Raw genomic sequence first — 23290 nt, 5'->3', positions numbered from 1 at the left:
GACTTCACTGACGAATTTCCGTCACGGAAATACGTCATAGAACATATACAAAGAAAGAAACCAGAAGAAAAAGTTCCACAAACATGCAAAATTTGGAAATCGAACCCACGACCTCTCGGTCCGCGACGATAGATCGCCGAGCGTTTAACCCATTGCGCCACAAACGCATTTGCAGAGAGCTACACAGACGCGCCTTATATATCTAACACTCCTCCGTGTACCCGCGCTCTTGCTCGGGGCGGTGCCGCCGCCTACGAGCAGAAAAGAGAAGTACTGCATTATGACACTAACGCGCACCGACAGTGAACGCTTCGGTGGTCTCAGCACTACGACGCCTCGATGCCAGCATTCGAAGGGATGCTGGCATCAAGAAGCACTACCAACGCCACCTAGGTGGCGTTCACCGTACTCAGCACAGCGGAGCGTGGCCTCCGCAATTAGCTCTGAAAATGTTTCTGAAGTTGATCGCGGAGGCTGCAATTACGACGCGCTGTACGCGCTGATTTGACTCGGTGACGATTCAGTTACGTGCTTTGTCTTGCGCGTTGTATTAGTGTGTCAGTTACGTGCTTCGGCTTTCGCGTTGTGCTAGCGTGTGCAGCGTAGTGCAGCTTCCATATGCACGACGGTTGCTCATGGTCATCGACGTTGGTAGTCGTGATGGAGGAGACGTGCCACCAGGCGTCAGCGTGGGTGCATCAACGCCTAAGGGCGCTTTAGCCACAAAACACCAATAGACATTATATAGCAATGTGCAATAAACATTACACTACTTCTGTGAAGACACGTTTCACTTTCGTGTTCTATACCGATTCCTATATAAGAGGGATCAACCACATTATTTTTTAAAACAAGATTACTTCAAAACTCATGTTACATGCTGAAAAATACCCCTGAAAAATTGTGATAGAATGGTAAACCTCTCTTGCTGAGTATTCATATGCTCGTATTACTGAGCTGCGCCAAACAACAGAAGATAACTAGCGGAATGTTGCTCCCCGTGAGACTGCAGGTAAGTCGTACAGCGTGGTTTGCTGCAAATATATGAAGCGGTGAGCGAAAAACCAATTGCGTGTCAGCGTCCGAATAAAGAGGAGATGATTGTATTCCGTTTACGCTGTTGAGCACTGCGCCGGATTCAACCCGCTCTATTACTTCCTATAAATATATTCAAGTAAAATTCAGCCCGTATGATTTAAGAATGAAACTCATCCATTTCGGCAGCTGAGAATGGGGAGTGGTACTTGAACTGTTACACTATTCAAAAGCAGTTTCAAGCAGCACGCGCTTGGGAATCGCCCCCTCCTGCGCGACTACCTGTACACAGTGCACGCTGCTGGTTATGGAAGCCCTAGATAATATCTCGCCTGAATTTTCTGCCGACTCTGGAACCAAACTCATTCCGCTGAGCTGATTTCTATCAATGCAATGCTTTTGTTTCTTGAAAGCGTAGCTTTTCTCGCCTCATCGTTCAAATTTTTCAATGATGGGAAAGCTGCTGCTGACTGCTGTCTTGCCTATGAGCTCTCGCCAATTATACGTGGTTCATACTGAAGATAATGCCTCCACCACCAACGTCGTTGCCATACAGTTGTTCCGCCTACTGTCTCCTTGCTACAGTCTTAGATGATCGGCCGGTACAAGGCATAATGCAAAGACCTGATAGAGTGCGACTCAAGGCTACCCGCCGCGGCAGGTGTTGCTCGTCAACGCGGACGTGAGCTGCAACGCTAATGCGCCATCGTTGTCATACCATCATCACCATTCAGTCGTCATCATTCCATTTTCTTCGCACTATAATGGTCGTTCCAACGCGAATTTGTCATGGTGATTTTATTGCCATCATGATATTCTCATCCCGTCGTTGCCATTCCGCTGGAGCCATTCCAGAAATATTACCCCACAGTCGTCATGCCGCGGTGGACACGCCGTTTTCGTCATTTCAACATCGTCGTGCGATTGTAATTATTTTACTAACGTTATCGAACTATCGCCACGCCATCGACGTCATTGCATCGTCGTCAAGCGTCTTCATGCCGTCAAGTTCGCTCTCATGGAGCTATTTTGCTGTAGTAATTCGCATTCTCGTCACGTCGTCATCCACACGCCGTCATTGTAGCATTCGAATGTCATTTTCGTCATACTATTGCAATCATTTTTGCATCATCATCCTACTATTACAATTACTTGTGATGCCAGCTCCGTGATTCCTTTTGGTCACACCATCAACGTCATGCAGTCGTTCTCATACAACCGGCCCCATTACATGTTCGTCAGGAGGCATGTGGTGCCACAAGCGTAGGTTGTAGATTGGAGACTGATACGTTCCATATCTTTCCCACTTATTGTTATCGTGCGACCTAAAACTGAGAAGTCGAAGCTGAAACTTATTAGAAAGTGCCAGTAGCTCCCCGTGATTAGGTCGAATCGAGAAAGTTGCGTTTGGGATTCGGGCCTGATTATGCAACAGTTCTAATGCGTTCCGTAGTTGCTTAACATGAACGACTTTTTCAGTCGTCTCAAGGTGGGAATTCTCGAAGGAAAGCTCTAAAGGTTTAAAAAGTTCATGCGTTCTACGCTTGTGTCTGTAAAATTGTTTTTCTAAGATCGTAAGCGCGACATCACCGAGTACTTCATTTGTTTTAAGGAGCGAGCTCCCCAAAGCAAGGAAACTCCTATGCTGGCGTTTGCGACCTCAATCCACGTCAATCATCTATAGCCATAAGTGAAAGACCTAGCCACAGACCTCTGCGGCGATACTGTAGACGTGTATCCTATAAGAAAACCTGAGTTTCAGCGTGATGTACTTTTACCATAGCTAAATTTTTTATGAGCATGGTTCTGTGCATGAGCATTACACATGCGAATTATATATGATTCTTGCCAATATCAAATCAATCAAAGGGGTATTTTGTGATTGGAAATCAAATATTGCCGAAGCAAGTAGTGCTGCAGCTGTAATCTATACATGAATTGCGCTTTGTAGTGACGCATGTGCTTATTTATCCTTTCCCCAGGGATTGCACTTCACCCACTGACAACTGTTATCGCCAGCTCAAGATGCACCGGCATGATTTTGAAGTTATTCTAATTTTATGGTTCACGCTATCTGTTGTGTATGTTCTCGCCAATATTTGTGTATTCAGATTGTATGTGCGACACGAATTGTGTAGTACTTTTTGGAAGGCCTGCGAGCACCAGCGATTTCTCTGGAGTGTTCGCGTAGTCATGTATAAAACGAGACGCGCTTGACCCGCAGATAAGATTTCGACGATCGCCGACTGTGCTCGCCTCTGTCGTTGTGCTATAAGCGCCACTCGTTTTGCTCGGCAATGGTGCGCCCAATAAAGAGTTAACGTTGTGAAGTCACGCACTGGAGCATATGGTATTAAGCACTATCAAGACAACTTTACAGTATGTAATGCGCGACGGCACATCTTCGGCCACCTTACGAAGCACGCGATGTCGTGACTCTTCTCTTAACGTACCCCTCACGACATTACGTGTATTACAGGGCATTCTCATATTTTAAATCTGATGCAGTGCTGCTCTGATTGACCTCCTCTGATGACATGAATATTTCTAATACCATACTGTTGTTAGGAGAGAATTATGTATTTTTTCTGCGGGAACAGATGCATGACAAATGCATTGCTTTGAGTAAGCAATATTGCGTTTAACAAGCAAGTGTTCTTGTTAGCAGTTAGGAGATGAAGGATATTTTTACGGGTACTGATTTAATTTAACAAGTGAACAACTAAATACGACTTCAGGCATACTTTAGAGTTCGCCCTATACATGAAAATATAAAGCTGCAAGAGCTCTATGCAATTTTTTACTGTAAATTTAGTTTTAACGACAGGAAATTAACCTGCTATGAGACTTTCATTCCCCAAGAAACATCATGTCTTACATTGTTTCTCTAAGGAAGCCTCAATTAGGTCAGCTATGGTGCGAAATATTCTTTGTTTGAAGGGAAAATTTGTGTAAAGCATGTAAATATTTTTCTGGTTCTTGCAGTTCTTTTCACGGAGGATGATATACGTGATGCTCAAACGGAGCTATGCTGTCCCTGGAGGTCAAAACGATGCAATCTGTGTAAAGGCTCCCTTTCAACCTACAATATATGCGAACAAGAAAGAAATTGACAAGACCTTCACTTACCGGAACATGAGCTCAACACGTAAAGTGTTCCCCAATGCAGCACCTAGTTCACCTGCTCACTGGTAACCGCACCAATACTTATTTGTCTTACTGCGTTTACTGACCGAAGAAACACCTTCAGTTCGTGATAGAAGATTTCAGTAGTGTATATGGTTTTGAGTTATGAAATACTCGGTCAAAACTTGCATCAAAATATTCAGCACACAATTTACATTATTGTTTACCAATGGAGGCCAACAATGTTGGTATCTATTGCAACACTGAGATGTTTGCATGAAGAGCTTTTGTCAAAAAGTACGTGGAGCTCATCTCTGATGGCTGCATTTTGAGATTGATATAGCATAACACTAAATGTTGCAAATGGTACAGTGCAAGAAAAGTGTATGAGTGCTTTAAGCAACATTTAGCTTAGCATTGTAATCATAGTAGGATAATAGTTCTACGAATACAAAATGGCCTGCCTTGAAACGTTTGAGGAAGAGGCGCTTGATATCAGAAATCTGAAAAGCAATTACGTTTCCTTTTCAACAGTGAGAAACAGCTGACAAGCTGGCAAACGCTGTCTCAGAACTTTCAGACTGACCCACAAATCTCTAAATTTGTTTGTGAATACTTAACCAATCAAGCGTACCCTAGAGAGTGTTGCAGGTTGGGTTTTTGGCGCAGCAACAATGACAGCGCAGAAGCAGGGTATCATTTGGATGCATCTATAAGATGCATATCAACAAACTGAAAACGCGTTCAAAAAGGAGAACGCCTCCGCTTTAGATGTTCGCGCAGGAGAAGCACGGTGAAGCAGGATCGTGATTTCACCATGATACATCGGGGCTACTCACACTACTGCTCTGCTCATGCACAGCGTTATTATTATATATGCCAAGTGGAGCTTTCGTATTTACAGCTTCGCCATGGCCAAGCGACACAATATATCACACCGGGAAACCCCACGGGAAACTTCTCACTCCAGAATTGTAATATATGTATAGATGTATAGAATTAACATAGTGCAGACTAAGGAAAAAGGCCACCGCAAACATTGAATTTCGACTTTTCGGCCGGTGCCGCAACTATATATATATATATACCGAGAAGATAAGCGTGCACTTTGAGCAAGCACGGGCACTTTTACATAAAATACAGCAATGGGGATCTTGCCTTGCCCAGGGGGCGCTGCAACAATGGTGCTAAAAAGCGCCCTCAATCCGAAACTGGGTAGTACCAAGCTCGCTCGTCTGCTTCAGGAAGCACGTTTACAATATGGACCCGCCACTTTCGGTTGTGTTGTACCACGGCTTGCAGCGAATATCGGGCGCCGAAGATTATTCCATGGGTGGCATGCTGCGTAAAGGCAAGAAATTATGCAACGCCGAATACGTGTACGCCGTTCAAGAAATAAGCGGCGAAGTTTTAGCGCGGTGTCAATCGCAAGTGAAGCGAGTCATGCACGTATGAAGTTGAACTTCAGGTAAGGTTTGCACGCTGCTAGATTCAGGCGCACAAACGCGAGGAAATGCTTTCTATAAATGAATTCACAGCAACAATAAGCAGACATGTGTACGGAACTGCTCGAGCGCACGACGGTACGGGCCGCGACGGCAGCGGTCTTTCAGCATGCCGCGGTGTACGAACTGCTCGAGCGCACGATCGTACGCGCCGCGACGATCGTGCGCTCTTGCCGCCTCCTGCAATCTTTCTTGATTCCATGCCGCTATAACAAGTAATTATAGACAAGTAATTATGCCTGCGCTGTAGTAGCGGCCATCTGTCTCTCTAGCAATTGATAAATAACTGATGCAATGCATATAAGCTCGCAGTAACGTACGTACGTGCGAATCACGCTGCAGCGCGAGCTCGTGCGCTGCTCGCTTGATGTAGCTTTTAATGATAGCGCTCGAACAACGATGTGCTGTAATCAATACTACCTTGCTGTGCTGCCTCAACGTGTTGGCTTGAGGTCAAGGATGAGCACATTCAACTCTAACCTGTGCTGCTCGTAGTGGGGTAGTGAATTGTCACCGAATCAGCCCGACCATTTGTGGTCATTTGCACACACCTGGTCATTTCACCACTTCGCACCGGTCGAATTGTTAATTGTCGCTGTGGCCGGGTCTCGAATCATGAATCACCAGCCATGCCTGCTGCTATGTCGGTCTTCCATTTCGCTTACCCAGCGCGACGAACTGCAGTTATCCAGCGCGCCCGACGCTCCACTTCGTGAGGCCCTGAAGGAAAACGGTAGAATCTAATGTTGGGATTCAGGCCTTCTTGTTCATGGCAGCCCACGACGCAGCAGTAACGGCGGTGACGCTTTTTCGAGGCTGAGCTAGGTCTATCCGGATCGGCGTCGCTGATGTCTTCTGCTTCCAGCATTACGTCCCACGGCACACGGAGAGTCCGCTTTCGTATAACTATAGGCTGCGGCCAGCTCGCAGCCTGGTCGCCATGGTCTGTGGGAAGTGACGAGCCTTTTCGCACTCGAAACAGGGAGAAAGAAGTGCGAATCGACGCAAAACGCGGGCTAGAAACATGCTTCGCCACAGCCAGCGCTCAATACTATCCAAGCTGGTACTACCCAGATGACGCTTTTCGCCACCACTAGGCGCCGCTACTATACCTCAAACTCCAGCGCAAGACGCCCATACACAGTGTTGATAGAACGCATTACACATTGCTTGTTTTCTTGAACGTTCTGTCTCTGAAAGCTGACGGTGCTATTTAAGTGACCAGGCAGCGGTGAAACACCTTAATGCTTCTAGTGAAAAGCGTATGCAATGATGCTGTTACGCGTCCAAAATACTGAAATCTTTACATCTTAACTATGTGGTGTGTCAACACGCTAGAATACCGCATTTACAAAACAAAACGAGCGAGGTACTTGATAGCCTAGTTTGCTGTGAAATGTCCAAATATACACACCACCTCCTGATTACTTTCATTAGTTTCCGTTTCCTACTTGCATAGAGAATTGTGCACTCCCATCATTATATATTTGTGGCACATATATTTAAATGCATTATAACTATTATTACGACGCATTCATATCCTTTTGCCGATGATCGCTTGGAAGCATTGTCAAAGTTGTCATGTTGTCACCATCCGAGAATGTACGCTTGCTGTTGTTTGAAACTTCGTAAAAGATGGCAGGGCGGTCTAGCCAGTTTGCTGCCATTGCCGAAATTGTCTAAAATCTCAAACCAATGTCTACACCCGCGATTGCTTTGTAGCATTTGAGGGTGCAAGTAGTAATAGGGGAGCAAATGCCTGTAGAATTCTGTTTGATTTAGAGACCGGTTATTGCATTTGCCGCAAACATTGCAGCTAGCTTTATAATAAATTGATTTAAGCCATCGAGCATCATAACCACACAGGAAGAAACAAACATAACCAAAAGAGCTACCATCAATCCTATCTAAATGTCTGCTTCTCATGGTGGTGTTTTTTAAGGGTTTGGCTATTGGTATAGAAGTTGGGACAGTTCGCTGCAATTTATCAGGCTAATTCAGTATTTCTTGCATTAATAGTTGTACTGGGACATTTGGCATAGAAAAGGTTGTTGCGTATTGTTTTCCTTAAATTTGTGAATTGCACTCACGTGTTATCTGATCTTATATCTTGAAACCCCTGAGTCATCAAGTGTGCTACCCTAAATACATAGACCCTTTGTTTTATCTGCAACTACGGTATTTGTAACTTGAGACCAATGCATGAGAATTGGGGTTGAACAGTGCACTAAAGTGGTTACTACGCAAAGGTAAATCAGGTAAGTAAACTGGATCCGCGGAGCATGTTAGCCTGCATGTTGTTGGGTGTAAGAAGTGTCTTTGACAGCGGAATGCAATTTTTTGGCCTTCCAGGAAGAGAAACATGATGAAAGGGCAACTAGAGAAGACATAGAAAAGGCACTGATAATTGCATCTTAAGGGGATAACAGAGCACACAGACGGGAACGGAGTGAAGAAACAACAGGACACAGCTGCTAGGACACAGCTAACTCTGTGTCCTGTTGTTTCCTCGCTCCGTCCCCGCCTCTACGCACTGTTACCACCTTAAGATGCTTTACCAACTAGCCCATCAAGCCATCCTTGTGATAAATGCAATATGCGAAAAAAATGACATACAAGACAGTAGTGGAAAAGCCCACTCAATACTAGCGTACGAGGATGACTTTATCCACTTCAATCTTCTTTTCTTATTGGTCATGCTGATGCGTTGGACTTGAATACATGAACATGTTGTGTATTGTCAGAGAAACACTTATTATAGGTAATTATAAAACTCAAAATGTGGTCAGAAGGGCTCAGTTTGATACAGAGCATAAATTGCAAGGTTGTGCACTTGAATCACCTAACGGGAGAAATGATATGATGTGAACGAAGAATCCAACTACCATTATGTGTTCTTTCTTTTTCAGGCCCATCGCTAAAATTCGTATGACGTTTTCTGTGGGAAATTATAATGCAAGTAATATTCATAGGCACAACAACAAGGCCTAAATTATGTAAACTCAACGATTTGGATGAGTAAGTGCACATTTCTTCCCCTGGGAAAAAAGAATGTGTTTGAAGAATATGATTTATGTGTTTTTCTTGTGATGGCTGTTTTGCCTGCGATGACGCCACCATACAGTTTCTCGCTTTCATGCAGTTTATCCTATATTAAGCTCACGAGCCCAGGGTACGATCTATCTTACCGTAGTGTTCACAAACACACGTGCACACTACGGCTAGACATATCACAATACAATTCAGTTGATTATTATCAAAACACTGGAGAATAATTATTGACAAGCACTAAGAGTCCAACACTTAAAGTACAAAATGAATAGGAACACAAAGTGTCCAATCGTATTTACCCGTGCTGGTCTTGAATCGGACGATCTCGGCGCAGCTCGAGGCAAATTTCGAAGACGTAACTTCTTCCGGAAATGCAGACGCTCGATGAACTCGTCCGCTATCTTGCCGGGGAATGCCCTTCTTCCGCAGATGGTCGGTCATCACGTCACATCTCTTCACCGGCGTGGTCTGAACCCCTTCTGATTCCTGCGCGGCGCTTTTATAGCTTTTGCCGGGGATTCTGGAACCTTCGGTCTGAATTGTGATCCTGTAACATGAACAAAGCCTGGGAATCTTCTAGTCAATTCTCGCATCTTCGACCGCGGCCGCCGGAGCGTCATCAAGGAGGTTGATGAATCATCCGTTGGCGCGCGCTTTTCTCTCTCTCTCTCTCTCAACTCACTGTTTCTGTCGGAGTCTGAGAGGGGGTTTCGGCGCTCTCTCTCTCTCTCTCTCTATTTCATTACCGTCGCCTTCGCGTAACTTATTGATGCTTCTAGACTCCGTTGGTCGCGTCGGCTGTTTGAGGCGTATGCGCTCTCCCCCTCTGTTGAAGCTGCCGCGGGGCAGGCGTGCTTCTTTCGCTGGCTTGCGTGACACACGGCGCGCGCTTAGATTATGCGCTTATTTGTGACAATGACCCACAACGAATGTTTTGGGCATCGTCAGGCTGCCTCGTCATCCCGAGCTTCACCAGTGCGACATCGCAAAGCAAACGATAACTTCTCCACTAGCGCCTCAACTTAGATTTCAACCCAAGCCAGCGAAGCAATGTGTATTGGCGGTCCAGCATGCTAACTGAGCTAACAACACAGCCTTTTTTTCTTTAATACATAGAAATCAGGCGCACATGTTTCCGAAATTTCAGGCTAGCAGACACTTATCACCATCTTGTTGGCTTCTGTTTGTATAATCGCCCGTGCAGCAGCACAACGTGATATGGACGTTAATGAATACGGTTTGCGTCGCCGGTGTAGATTCAATGCATGACAACTGTTGTCTGGCCAAGTGGGTGGTTGTCGAAGTCAAGAACATCCCGGTACGACGCTAACACACGGCAAAGCTCATCAGCGTGCGCAGGTGAAATGTCCACGGCTATCACTTTGTTGAATTCACTGGAGGGCAAGCTGATGGATCCTGCTGCACACGTAGGGCTTGAAGGCGCATCCCATATTAGCGTGGAGATCTGAGCGTCGTTTAGGGATAACGACGTTGCAAGCGCAATTACGGAAGGTAGGACACGGGCGGAAACTCAAACCTGAGTACACGCAGATAAGCTTCGTTGTGTACAATTTAGACAAACGTGTGTGGTAGTGTAACGCTGTGTGCCAAGACCACGTCAATAATATGGCATGCAACGTATTCCCGTCAACTACAACAGGAGAGAACGCCAAAATAACGTAAGTACTGGATTGAGGCGGCAATCGTACGAACTGTAAAGAATAGAGTTGCGTAGGCCACGCAGAAAGAGTCTCGGGGACAGAAGGAAGTTGAAGGACACCGGTGCCGCGGTCGACGAGGGCTGAATGTGTGGGCAAAAAGTCAATACCCAAGATCACGTAGCGGGCGTTGGGCAAAACTTTAAAAACATGCAAATGCTACGTATCAGGATAGTACCAAGGCAATGTTTTTTGCCGTCGCATGTAGATACTGAGAATATTTTTTGCATACCGTCTCATTAAATAATTATTCCTAAATAATTATTTAACTTCTGAATTATTATAGGTAAATTAAAATTCTAAATTAAAAATGTAGTGCAACATGAATAAGATCACGCGCCATTCCACTGCTATGAAAGTTGCACACAACATAAAGGTGACACAAAATTTACATAAGAGGTGTGAGCAAATTTTAATTCTCTTGAGCGGTGACCGCTGTCATCCGGAAGAAAGACGGGCACAATTTTATTTTGATGGGCGGTCTTGATCCAAGGCATACATTTGCGTGGAAGACTACTGCCACCACGGGGAGCCGGAGGAAACTAGACGCGCCTGACGGAATCGCCACGCAGTAAGAGCGAAAGGAAACTAGCCATGCAAGCACTTGGAACGACGACAAAGAAAGGTTGCTGCGAGCGTACACATGACAGACGCGCGTCGCACAGCGCCAAATACTTGAGAAACCCTTATTATGTTCCTCATACTACGCTGATGTTGAAAATAGTGCATATTCATAACTAATTTACTGAAAATGCATATCTAAGTGATGAGACGTATAAGCTTTTGCATAGAATGACGCAATTTCGCATGAAATTCGGGAGCTGAGTTTTTGCGCACGCAGATGTAATGGCGGACACGAAAAATCCACGGAACCTTAGCCATAGAAAGCTTCGTTCTAAAACTACCCGATACAGCTTTATGTTACTCATTACATGCTACATAAAAATGTTTTTCCGAGCGTGAAAGATTCCTGCGAATACACGCAGAGTGCCTCGAGTGGTCAGTCGCGCGGCAATTTCGCGTGTATTCGGGGGCGTCTTAGGGTAGAGAAGGAAAGATGTCCCATGATGTGGTTGCACGCAGGTGAAATTGCCTGCAGGCTTGAACACCTAACTATATTTAGGAGAAGATTAAAATCGGATGTAGGAATTGTGTACGTTAGTTGAGTGCCTCCGACTTCCTCGTATAAGCTGCGCCCTATATATCCAGGTATTAAACACATATAACTTCCTTCTACGATCTCAAGCAAGCCGCCGTGGTTGCTTAGTCGCTATGGTGTTGGGCTGCTAAGCACGAGGTCACAGCATTTAATGCTGGCCAAGGCGGCCGCATTTCGATGGGAGCGATATGCGAACACACCCTTGTAGCTAGATTTAGGTGCACGTTAATTTGGACTACCCCAGGTAGTCTAAATTATTCCGCAGCCCCCCACTACGGCGTGCCTCATAATGAAATTCTGGTTTGGCACGTAATACACCATAATTTGATTTGATACCATCTGAAGTATGCTTTAGAGAAGATACACCTCATCTGCGTGTGCGGCCTGAAAGCATGCTGTACATTTTTGCAGACATAGACAGACAACGTACTTTGCAGAGGAGGAGAATGATTTATTTATATTACAAAAACAATACAAAGTGACCAGCAATGTTTACCTGTAGGCTTTTAACACATAATGACGACTTACGTACCTGGCTATGAAACTAAGATGTAAAAGACAAACTACAACACGAAATACAAATTGCATTAATGACATCTTGGCAAGGGCTAGTTGCTTCATGTTGATCAAATAGCACAAACGATGCAAGGACACACAGAGTCACAAATGCCTTTATACATCCATCCCAGAATAGGCATGCAGTTATGTGAGTTACAATGAAGTGGAGAAATTGACATCATTCTTCCGTGATATTAGGAGGCGCTGGCTCCACGGTGAAAACCTGGGATCCATGGGATCCCGGCACATACGGGATCCCATGGAAACATCGCTACCACGTATAGATACACATCAAAATTTCAGCATCGACCGTAATATAAAGTTTTATCATACCATATTATCTGGCATCTAAAATTATGAGTTGTCCTGGCTAACACTACGAGATACAGGCTAAACAGATAAGCACAGGCACCTTTGAAAGCGAATAGATGGACAGTCTCTGCATAATTCTATGATGGATACATTAGTATGGATAATCTCGCGGCTGATTTTATTGCGATAGCAATTATATGGACACTCCAAAGCATATTTCTGCCGTCGGCGTCGCCGTCGTCGTCGCCGTTGCCGTCGCCGTGAGGTTCCGTATGACGTCAATGGAGATGAAATCGTCGCCGCGCGCCGCCGAACGCTGTATGTGCGAGTGAAAGGGCGCGAGGGACGCGCGCTTTCACGGGGAGTGAACCCACGGCGGAGAACAAACGCGCGTTCTGCTCCGTGCTCCCTTAAGGGCTGCAGAAATAGGAGTCTCTTTCCTCCTTTACAATCACCATATATATGTAGAGCAAACACGCCTTCTTCCGACGCGCGAAAGGCCGTTTGGGGGAGGTGGAGGGGAGGCGACGTTTAGCTGCGGTATAGTGCCTAGAATATACCTACTTTAAATATATTCTAGGCACTATAGCTGCGGCACCAAGTGCCAATTATATCAGAGGCTCCGGCAACAGTCACCAACGCCGCACGCATTTTGTGCGAACGCGGAAAAAACGCCGACGGCGTCGACAACAGTTCTGCGTGTTGTCGGTGCTGCTGCATGTCCAAGTTTATACAGCTGATAAAGCTACTATCATTACTCCGTATAGCTCTCCACAAATTTGCTATCGCAATTGATGCTTCTCCTTTCAGGTCAAACTGCGACAACTTTTATAACTGGCGCGACGTAGGAACTGCGTTTGTTCAGCACGGTTGCTAGCTTTGATCACGCAAACAGGCAAATAGCATATTTTGGGTAACGCTTTAAACATGGTATTCCACGTTTCCTCAATTCCCCTTAGAAAGCAATGAAACTTGTTTAGTGTCACACTTCGTGACAGCAAATATTGTGTACTGTTCTATTTAATTTCTTATTTATTGTTTTTTTCTTTTACAGGTGGTTTCGGATATGAACTCCCTGCGCCACAGTGGCACTTCTTGTACGTTAATCCGCACTGCGCGGTCGTGAATACATTATCTTTGAAATTTATTTCAAAAGGTAAGTTCATCGCGCAAGTATGATGTGGTTTTCCTGCGTGCACATGTTAAACATCTGCTGTAAGCAGACACATACATTTTAACAAAGCTGCATGAAAGCGAGGAGGTAGAATTATAGCTTGAAAAGACGAGGACAATAAACAAAGTGAACAAAACATACGCACACGATCGCACCTGTCCTGTGTACTTTGTTTTTGGCCTCGTTTTGTTGCGGTATAATTTTTACAACGCTATGTTGCTTGCAAGCTTAGCAATTTTGAGTTTTGTTTAGCGCTGCCAATTGTTCTTTCACGAGCCTTTCGCGATAACGGGTATGCACTTCACCTGCTCAGAAAATGTGTCAATACGTGTGCCCAGAACACAAACGTGTCTTTGAACAACCGCACTTTTTGTACATGGCGAAAATCACATTTATATTATCATCCCCTGTGAAAACATCTATGCATGGTGCAATTTGTTACTGTAGTGGTGTGAATACTGCTATAAAGCTTATTGAGACACTCGGTGCCACAGCAAGAGTGTTTTGTTATACGGTACAGTGGAGGACGGATGACTGAATCACCAAGGCAGACTTGCTCCTATCTGTTGAAAGCAGCAACGAGAGAAAGGCATTCGCAAGTTAAATAAACTGTTTCCAGAGGCAAGTAAAAAAGTGCTGAATATATGCGGAAAGAGCGTTCTGCGTTGACTTCGCTTTAGAACGAAACATCTATATCGTGCTTTTCTAAAAAAACGAAATTCTGTGGACAGAAGGAACAGTTTTTCAGTAACAGCTAAGCCTTCGAGAAACATTTTTCTGTGAGTTTCTCCCAAATATATGCCGCACTTCTTGATGGAAACAAGCATACTAGTTGCAGAACATTAGTATTTATAATTTAAGTGTTTTAGAGAACTTTTTCAGATGTGAACCTACAGCTTGTGTGCTTTTTTTTCCAGAAGGTTGATTGCAGTTACGTTGCGTGTATTGGTTAAGAAAGAAAATGTCTATCTGACACGAGTAGAACAAACTTCAACTTCATAACTTAACGGTTTCGTAAATATATTCCTTAAGCAAAAAAAAGCTTTTTCTTTGATAATTTCTTGTCCAAATGTAAATATTACTGTTTGAAAGTGTTTTTTTTTTTTCAGAGTGACAATACGCCTGTATCTTTTTTTAGCGTTTAACGGAAAACAACCCTGTAGTCACATTTATTAATTGTATGAAGATAGAAGGGTATATCATATATGGAAAGCTAGAAACATTTAGAAAAGCGTGGGGCCAAAACCTAATGCGCACGACCGTGTACTAGCAATTGGTTTCTCATAAAATATCATATCAGGATGAGATGCGCATAATATTATTAGGGGCGAAGCTCCTTAGGGTGTGGGTCTGTCCCTCCTCTGTAGTATGTAGTAGTAGTAGTAGTAGCCGTCGTCGTAGTAGATAGCCACGTCTACTTTTATGAAAAAAAAATTCCGAAAGTTGTGTCCGTAGCGCGGAATCGAACCAGGGACCCCTCGCTTCGGAACGCGCGGCGCTAGCCACTACACCACGAAGCGCACATGGACGCAAGCACTACGATGACAATAAATACCCAACATTAACGAAAGACTGCGCGTTTTTAACCCGTTTGTGCTAGCGCGTTACGGCCCGTGTAAGAAGCTGGTGTAAGACACTGTGGCCTCTCCGCCTTACCCCCGTATTCATAAACGCTCCTCGACTTGAACTTGACTTGGCACCGCCTTGGGCAGCGCGTTCGAAATGCGTTGAAGGCGGTGGCAAGTCAAGTTCAAGTCGAGGAGCGTTTATGAATACGGGGGTTATACTCTCTCAGAAGTCATGTGATGGCGTCGGCAAACGCGGTGCACGTTCCGGCATGTGTAAACGGCTGCGTAAGACGCTGTGGCCTCTCCCCCTTACTAGAGAGTACTGCACGCTTCTAACGCGTTTGTGCTAGCGTCCCCTTAAGCGGGAGATGGTGCAATTATAACGAAGGGCGCTGTTATAAAATAGGAATGACGTCACATAAGGCGCGTGTCATTGGTGGAAGTCAATCGTTCGATTTAGTGCGGCGAGACTGGGCGAATTACACAGAAGATTCATGGTTTACCGATGATTCCCTCCGGAGCTTCGCCCACTCATCAACATTCACCCCGTGGACATGTGCTGTTTTTTTTCCCCAGTGTCTTCGCGTATGGAAGCCAAATCTAATCCATGCACTGAAGGCAAGCGGTACTGCTCGATACGGGTTTTTGCAATGATTGGTGGCATTTGAACAGAGAATAAATTTACAGTTTGCTGTCAGTATACTGGCGACAGCTGTTAATAGTGCGTGCAGATTTTTTTTTATTTGTTCACTGTACTAGTACATCTGGCGCTGCGCGACAACTACATGTGGGGGCGCCAAACGTGCGCCTCAATGTGGCGGAAACAACCATAGAAAGAAGGGATGTGCACTGGGTACTCATTTTTCCTATAAGGGGAGAAAAAATGGAAATACGCCAGAACACACAAAAAAATGTGGATGACTTACTTTAAATATCTTGTTTTTGAAATGCCCAACTTTGATAACCAGCTCGCAAACATAACAGTGGGACAGTATATAGGAAGCATAAATGCCGAAAATTAGCATATATATAGATATAATATATATATATATTCGACCTTTACATTTTAAAGCGGCGTTTAACAATATTATGATTTACCATATATATATATATATATATATATATATATATATATATATATATATATATATATATATATATATATATGGCCATTCGCGTCATTGTTTGTTGGCTTCCTATGATATAGCTAACAAAACATTCAGGCCCTCGTTTTCCTTTCTCCTCGATATTGTTTTTTTTATGAGTGAGGCACAGCCGGCCGAATCTTGACCTGACTCGCACGAGCACCGACTTGCTGTGCGCCAGCAACTTGCGAGAGGAACTACCTAATCAATGCCTATACGATCTTCACGACCTTTGTGAGCATATTCCATGTACTGCGATATCGTCTCACTTTGTTATGGCACTCACTTGCCTATAGGTCGCGCTTAGTATGAAGGCATGGCAACGACAGCATGACGGTGACGCGCTGTCGATGGAATGACGAAGAAAGAATGATATTGATCGAATAACAAACACATATACCGACGATGGCGCGACGAGAATGCGATGTCGTTTTTTTGCGATGTCGAAAACGTGATGACAGAGGACTCATGACGACGATGACGTCACGACGATGGTATGACCACAACTGGATGAAGAAGCGGCGTTTACGACGACGGTATGGCAACGAATGCGTGACACTTAGAACGACAGAAAGCTGAGCTAGTTTGCAAGGATTCATAATGCAAAAAGGTAAGGCGTGCAGAAACGGACACAAGAGAAGAAAAGCGGACAACACAAACGCTGACTATCAAATGAAGGAAGCAGCATTGAGGCGAAAAAAATGATCGCCATATCCACGAAGTGAATGATGATGAGTGGGCGAAGCTCCGCAGGAAATCTGGTAAACCGTGAATCCTCCGTAGATTTTGCCCACTAAGATCATCATACAAATATGTGACACAGAAACATGGGGGTGTGGCGTGATTATATATACAGTATATACACAATGTTTTGTTATTTACATACTTGATACAGTATATACACAATGTTTCCTTATTTACACATGGGGTAGATGATGATTTTGTTCAAGAGCTCTACCGACCACAAGGAGGGGGTTCCCCTGATTCTGTTTTAGTCATATATGACATTAAGCTCAGGAGAACGTTTCCCTTTCGAGTATAACGGTATTGTGGTCCGTAAAGTACAAAGCCAAGGGATCGTGAATTGGATGTAGTCTAAAGTTTGAGAAGGCGATGTATATACAAGTTCCTCTGATGGTGGTGGGACGTTTGTATTCATATGAAATGCATCAGAGATCGTAGCGGGACATCATGTGTTGGACTAGCCAGTTGTCGTTCATGATGTCCACGTTAAAGTCTCCGGTGAGCACGAAGGGGCCGAGTTTGTATTGAGTTTCATATTGCAGCTACGCCTTCTCGAAGTACGTGAAGATGTTTCCCTTGGACAGGTTAGGTGCCAGATACATAGTACTTGCCGACAAGACCGCAGGGTCTTACCGGCGAGCGCGCGCTCCAGCCGCTTTGTGAGCCCTCCACTCCGCCGCCGCCTTGTGGACCGAATGCAGCCGCGCCATCTAGTGGGCGACATTGAAATCAAACGAGAGCACAGCTGCACCTCTAGTGGGAGCGGCGAGTACTAGCGTGGCTAAAATAGCGCGACGGGGGACAAGTCTCGACCCTAAGGAGCTTCACCCCTAAAAAGAAAGAAGACACAAAACTCATCTGCGCATGCTTGGGAATGGTGGCACCACGTGTCAATCAGGTTCACGTACCGGCCTACGTGAGAGATAACTGTTAAGGCACATGCACTTCCACCAATATTGATATGCCAAGCCTCAACCATAAGAGGTGTATCTTCATCCTTGTGCCTGTACAATATCGCGCATTCATCAAACTCGGGCATGCAGTTACAATCTTCGCATTCTTGGCAATGCAACGAAAGATTAGAAGGCGATACACCGGTTAAGGACCTTTTATGTTCCATTACCCTCTGATTGATTCACCCCCTGTTTGTGCTACGTAGAAATGGCCACAGCTAAAGGGAACTTTATCTTCTTCTTCTGATGTTTTACGTGCCAAAACCAGTTATAAAGGGAACATTATATACCACAGCCATACGACAATCAATAAATTGGTTGTTTATGTTCTTCACTGCGCAAATATCTGTTCTTTTATTGCCTTTCACCTGCTCCTTTTTTCGCTGCATGGCAGCGCATATCTTACGTAGCTTATTGGGAGCAGTAAAAGCAACATTAACACCATATCGACTTGCAACTTTCTTAAGCCTGTGCGATACTGAATGAATGTAAGGAATAGCCACGACTCTTTTCTTGCTATTACTGCTTTCTGTAATCACATCCGTCCCCTGCCAAATCGAGTGCGGATATCTCAGTGCTTCCTCCAATTCATAGTCGGCGCTCGTGTTGTCCACTTCTCTCCTCTTGCGTCCGTGTCTGCATGCCTTACCTTTCTGCATTATGAATGTGTGATAGTGCCTGCGTGACGAGCACACTGACGACGACAACGATGACATAATCACGATTTAATGACGACAGCGTGGTTACGATAGAATGACAAACAAGCAATGACGTCCACGGATCAACGAAAGTGGTATGACGACGACGACGCGGTGACAGTGGTATGTCTATAGTGAAGTGATGATAATAATGACACAGCAACGTCACTACAATGTCATGTGGACAAAGGTATGACAACGGTGGCATCACGAGAATCGCATGTCGAATTTACAATGATGCTGATGAAACGACCGCAACGGCATCCCGTCGACTGTATGAGAACGACTGTATGACAACCTGTATGACTATCATGGTGTCACCACATGACAAGAGTTTGATAACGGTGCTGGAGTGGCGATGCTGGCATAACCGCGACGGCATTATGACGGCGGTCTGACGAATGAGGCATGACAGTGGCTGTCTGACGATAATGGCATGAAATGCGCGACATTATCACAACTGAACGACGACAGTGTGGTCCAACACCATGATGAATTAAGTTTGACGTCGGTGGAACGGGAATGTGGAATGAAGACCAGTGCATGACGACAACGAGATAACGTTATTGATGTGAGGACAATGATAAAATGACAGTGTGACAACGACAGCATGAAGGCGACTGTGTGACGACGTTGGCGTGATAACGACGGCATGACGAGAGTCGGATGGGAAACCTGGAATGACGACTACGCAACAACCACATCAGCATCACCCCACCCTAAAACATACCTAATGGTCCAAGCTATTCGACAATTTGGCCCACTGGGTAAGAGTATAATCAGTGACGACGGCAGAATAACGAAAGCCAGATGACGAAGCTAGAACGACGACAATTGAACGACCACGGCGGCATCACTATGGTGGTGTGACAACGAATGCATAACGACTGTACGGCCACTGAATGACGACGATGATGGCATGACGAGGATCTGATGATAAAGCTGGAATTTTGTAGATGCAGCGACCCCGAAGACATCACGTCCCCGAGTCCATACCTAGTGGCCAAAGCTAATAGACAACTTAAGTCACTGGATCGGACTAGAAGGCTTGATGACGATGGCATGACGAGAATTAAATGTCACGAAGCGGGAACCATATTGAATTGGAACGACCACGTGGCATTACGACCAGGAGCATATACCTAGTGACCCAAGCAGATCGACAACTTGGGGCACTGGGTCGGCGTAAGAGGCTAGCTAGCTAGCTAGATAGATAGATAGATAGATAGATAGATAGATAGATAGATAGATAGATAGATAGATAGGCTCAAAACGGCTGAAGTGCCCAAATAATGCTAATCGAAAAGAACGGATACTGCAATGACGTTGGCCAGCACAGCTGATATGAAATCGCAGGTTAGGTTGTATGGAAAAAGTATCTGTAACATGCTCGTATAACCCATATACTTAACTTTTTAATTATACGGTTTTACGTGCCCAATCCACGATATGATTATGAGGCACGCCGTAGTGGGGGGTAGAGCACTGCACGGGCCGGCCCGGGCCCGTTTTTACGTTGGGCTGCCCGCCCGAGTCCGATCAAAACTTTTATGGCGAGACCCGGGCCCGGCCCGGGCCCGGAAATAATCTACGTTACCCACCCGGCCCGGCCCGCCACCCCTTTACCTTAGGCCCGAGCCCGGCCCGAACCCGGCCCGAGACCGAAAAATAATGTTTTCAGAGTTGAGACGCCGGAGAATAACTCGCTGCACGTTACATGCACACCACCAGAAAGCCTGAGCCCAGCCCGGGCCCGCATCAAAAAACCGGAGCCCGGCCCGGCCCCGTCAAAAAGCACAGCCGTGCCCGAGCCCGGCCCAAGCCCGTGAAAAACTCTTCTACCCGGCCCGGCCCGGCCCGTGCGCTTTCGGGTAATCCCGAGCACGTGCAGTGCTCTAGTGGGGGGTCTCCATCACATTTGGACCACCTGGAGTTCTTTAACGTGCACCTAAATCTACAACCCATATATGCGAAACACCATTACATAAAGAAATTAGGAAGACTTAGGCAAAATATGTTAGCACGGGGCAAAAAATAGAGTTTGATTCTGGAGCCAAAGATCCTACAAATGGACTTATCTGCGCCAGCGCAATAGCTGTTTTTATTGCAAGCTGTACGTGTAGCTCCGCCTTCCCAAGGGTAGGCAACTTAAGCTGGTATTAAATAGTAAGGTAATGACGGCAAAAGAGAGGTAGAAATTTTCAGAAGGGAATGCTGGTGAATGTGCAAAGCGGCTACAAGTGTTTATTTAATTGATGGGGGAGGTTCTTGTAAAACATTTGGCTTTAGTATATAAGCATTCATTTTCACGTGGATCTTGTGATAAGAGTTGCAGGTACATTGCTTCTCAGCTTTTTAAGTAGAATATATAATTAAGCTTAGATTTGAATAGCTATCTGCACATATTATGTCACCAACTGCAGAATTTTACACCACAGTTGCTCACCATTTTTTTCTTGCTCGCCCAAATTAACAAAAAATTGCCTGTGACACATAGCACAATTTTAATCCTTGAGCTAATTTACGCGATGAGCTGGCCATTACTTCGAGTTACGTGCAAACAAAAGGCCTAATTGAAAAATTCACCTAATTACACTAATATACTTTTTATTTATTTCTTTTAAACACATATTTTATTCTAGGAATTATTCCGGGAGATTTCGTCAGGCGCAACCACTTAGAACGAATTTTCAGGGCTACACCAGTTCCCATGTAGTAATTTTCAAAGCATTCGATGAAATGCAGTGGCGTTCCAGTTACTTTTATGCTTCAATGGATAAAGAACTATTGTGATCTAAAGTAAGTGGCACAAAAGTGCAGTTTGATCACAACGCTGACGACGCCACCTAAAGAAAGTGCCAACTTTGGATCTCATTTCAAGTCGATATGTCTTCACGATCACTAGCTACAATTCGTAAATTCAAATATTTGTCTTAAATCAATACCTTTATCATAAATTAGTGTAATAACAATCATTTTGATTTCTCGCTGATGTAATGGCTTCTTGAATAATTTAGATGAACGGTTACAGTACTGTTATCTCGCACAGGCACTTCTTTTTTCTTTAATTTGGTGCCGCTAAAAAGAACGCGCGATATTTAGTTGCCTTAAAAAGCTTGGTTTTCTGACAGCATTAAACTCACTGTGTTATACTCACTGTAAAGCTGTGTCCAATTCTATAAAACAATGTTTGACGCAGCCCACACAAGCACTTTTGCACGGATTGAAAAGTTGATTCCTCTCGTTTTTTTTTTCTTATCAGAGGCTACTACGAAAAACCAAGAGAGAAGCCGCCTTGTGAACTTTGGGTGAGCGTGAGCAGGATAACTAATGTAAGCGAAACAGATCAAGCGGGAAGATGGAACTTGTGCCAAGACTTCTTCAATCAAACATGCAACACACATAAAATATACACGGTGTATAATGCTGATCTATGCGGCCCGATGCATTGAAAGAAACGCCATCGAAAGGAAAGATGATCTGCAGTTTGCCAAAAATATATTCTTTCAGAGCAGCCATCCGACGGTCAAAACAACTCAGCTGCAATAAAATTCACTTCATCAGTAATTTTGTTCAAATATTCTAGCCGTTTGTAGTTGTAAAGCTTAGTGAAATAACATATAAATATGACAATGTGGGGCATAAATGATTTTCATAATTCAAGTCAAACCGAAAGCCACAGCTTTTTAGTAGTATCTCTGTTGTGAGAAAAAAAGTACAGCAAGAACACAGTAGTAATACAAAACATTTATTTCAAAGCACTATTTAGGTCGGCTTTTCCCAAAACTGAACCTCAGCGCAATTTTTCAGGGAAGAGATTACGCTTTCTGTAGTGGCTTACAATATATCAGCAATAACAAGGTAATAATATTGCTACGAGTGGCGCCTGAGTAACTTAATAGCTATCCCCCTCGACATCCTTCCTTCTAGCCGAGGCGTCCGACCTCCCGTGCACTCCACCGCCAAGCTGTTTTCGCGAAGACCTTCGCAATCACGTAGTTGGTCGTAACTAAGCATTCGATGTCGCAAACGGTTGCTGATGAGACTATACAGCTTGCGTTCGAAGACATCCGCGTCAAAGCTTCTATTAGGACTGTCGATGCGTTCATGCCATACATCCTATACACATGAACGCGTTCGCCAGCGCAATTTGTTCACTGCTGTGTGGACAAGCAATGTCGGAAATGTCCGCTCATAGTTCATTCAATCACTTGCAGCTTTTTTCCTGTCGGCCAGGCCTTGCGTGGTCTGACAGTGTGCCATTGACCTCTACGGCTTCTTCCCTTAACGTTGTTATGTGTGTTTTAACGTTTGATGAGCATCACAGGCCATTTGAGCTGCAAGAAAAGGTGGTCAGTATAACTTTTGCTTTACAAAGAACGCTCTCCTTGGGCCCGACTCTCTTTGTATGACATTCGCTAATAAAATCATGACCAAAAATAGCGAGCTGAGTGTATCCTTGGCGCAAAACCGTGCTGTTGATTTCAGATAATACTGTGCTCCTCTAGGTAGTTGATGACCTGAGTGTGAAGAATGAGTTCCAA

General features: G+C 44.7%; 1 long non-coding RNA gene across 1 annotated transcript in view; it reads left to right on the top strand.

The window, feature by feature from the left end:
• The window catches only part of LOC119465037 (uncharacterized), a 24943-nt gene extending 2630 nt beyond the window's left edge, over positions 1–22313 (top strand). The window contains exons 2-5 of the long non-coding RNA XR_005194699.2: positions 4021–4226; positions 8576–8684; positions 13519–13620; positions 22009–22313. This is a non-coding gene — a long non-coding RNA (uncharacterized LOC119465037). The remainder of the gene's footprint in view (positions 1–4020; positions 4227–8575; positions 8685–13518; positions 13621–22008) is intronic.
• Positions 22314–23290: the final 977 nt, after the last annotated feature.

The sequence above is a fragment of the Dermacentor silvarum genome, chromosome 9, assembly GCF_013339745.2.
Source record: "Dermacentor silvarum isolate Dsil-2018 chromosome 9, BIME_Dsil_1.4, whole genome shotgun sequence".
Taxonomy (NCBI): Eukaryota; Metazoa; Arthropoda; class Arachnida; order Ixodida; family Ixodidae; genus Dermacentor; species Dermacentor silvarum.
This window is presented reverse-complemented; position numbering and strand designations above follow the sequence as displayed.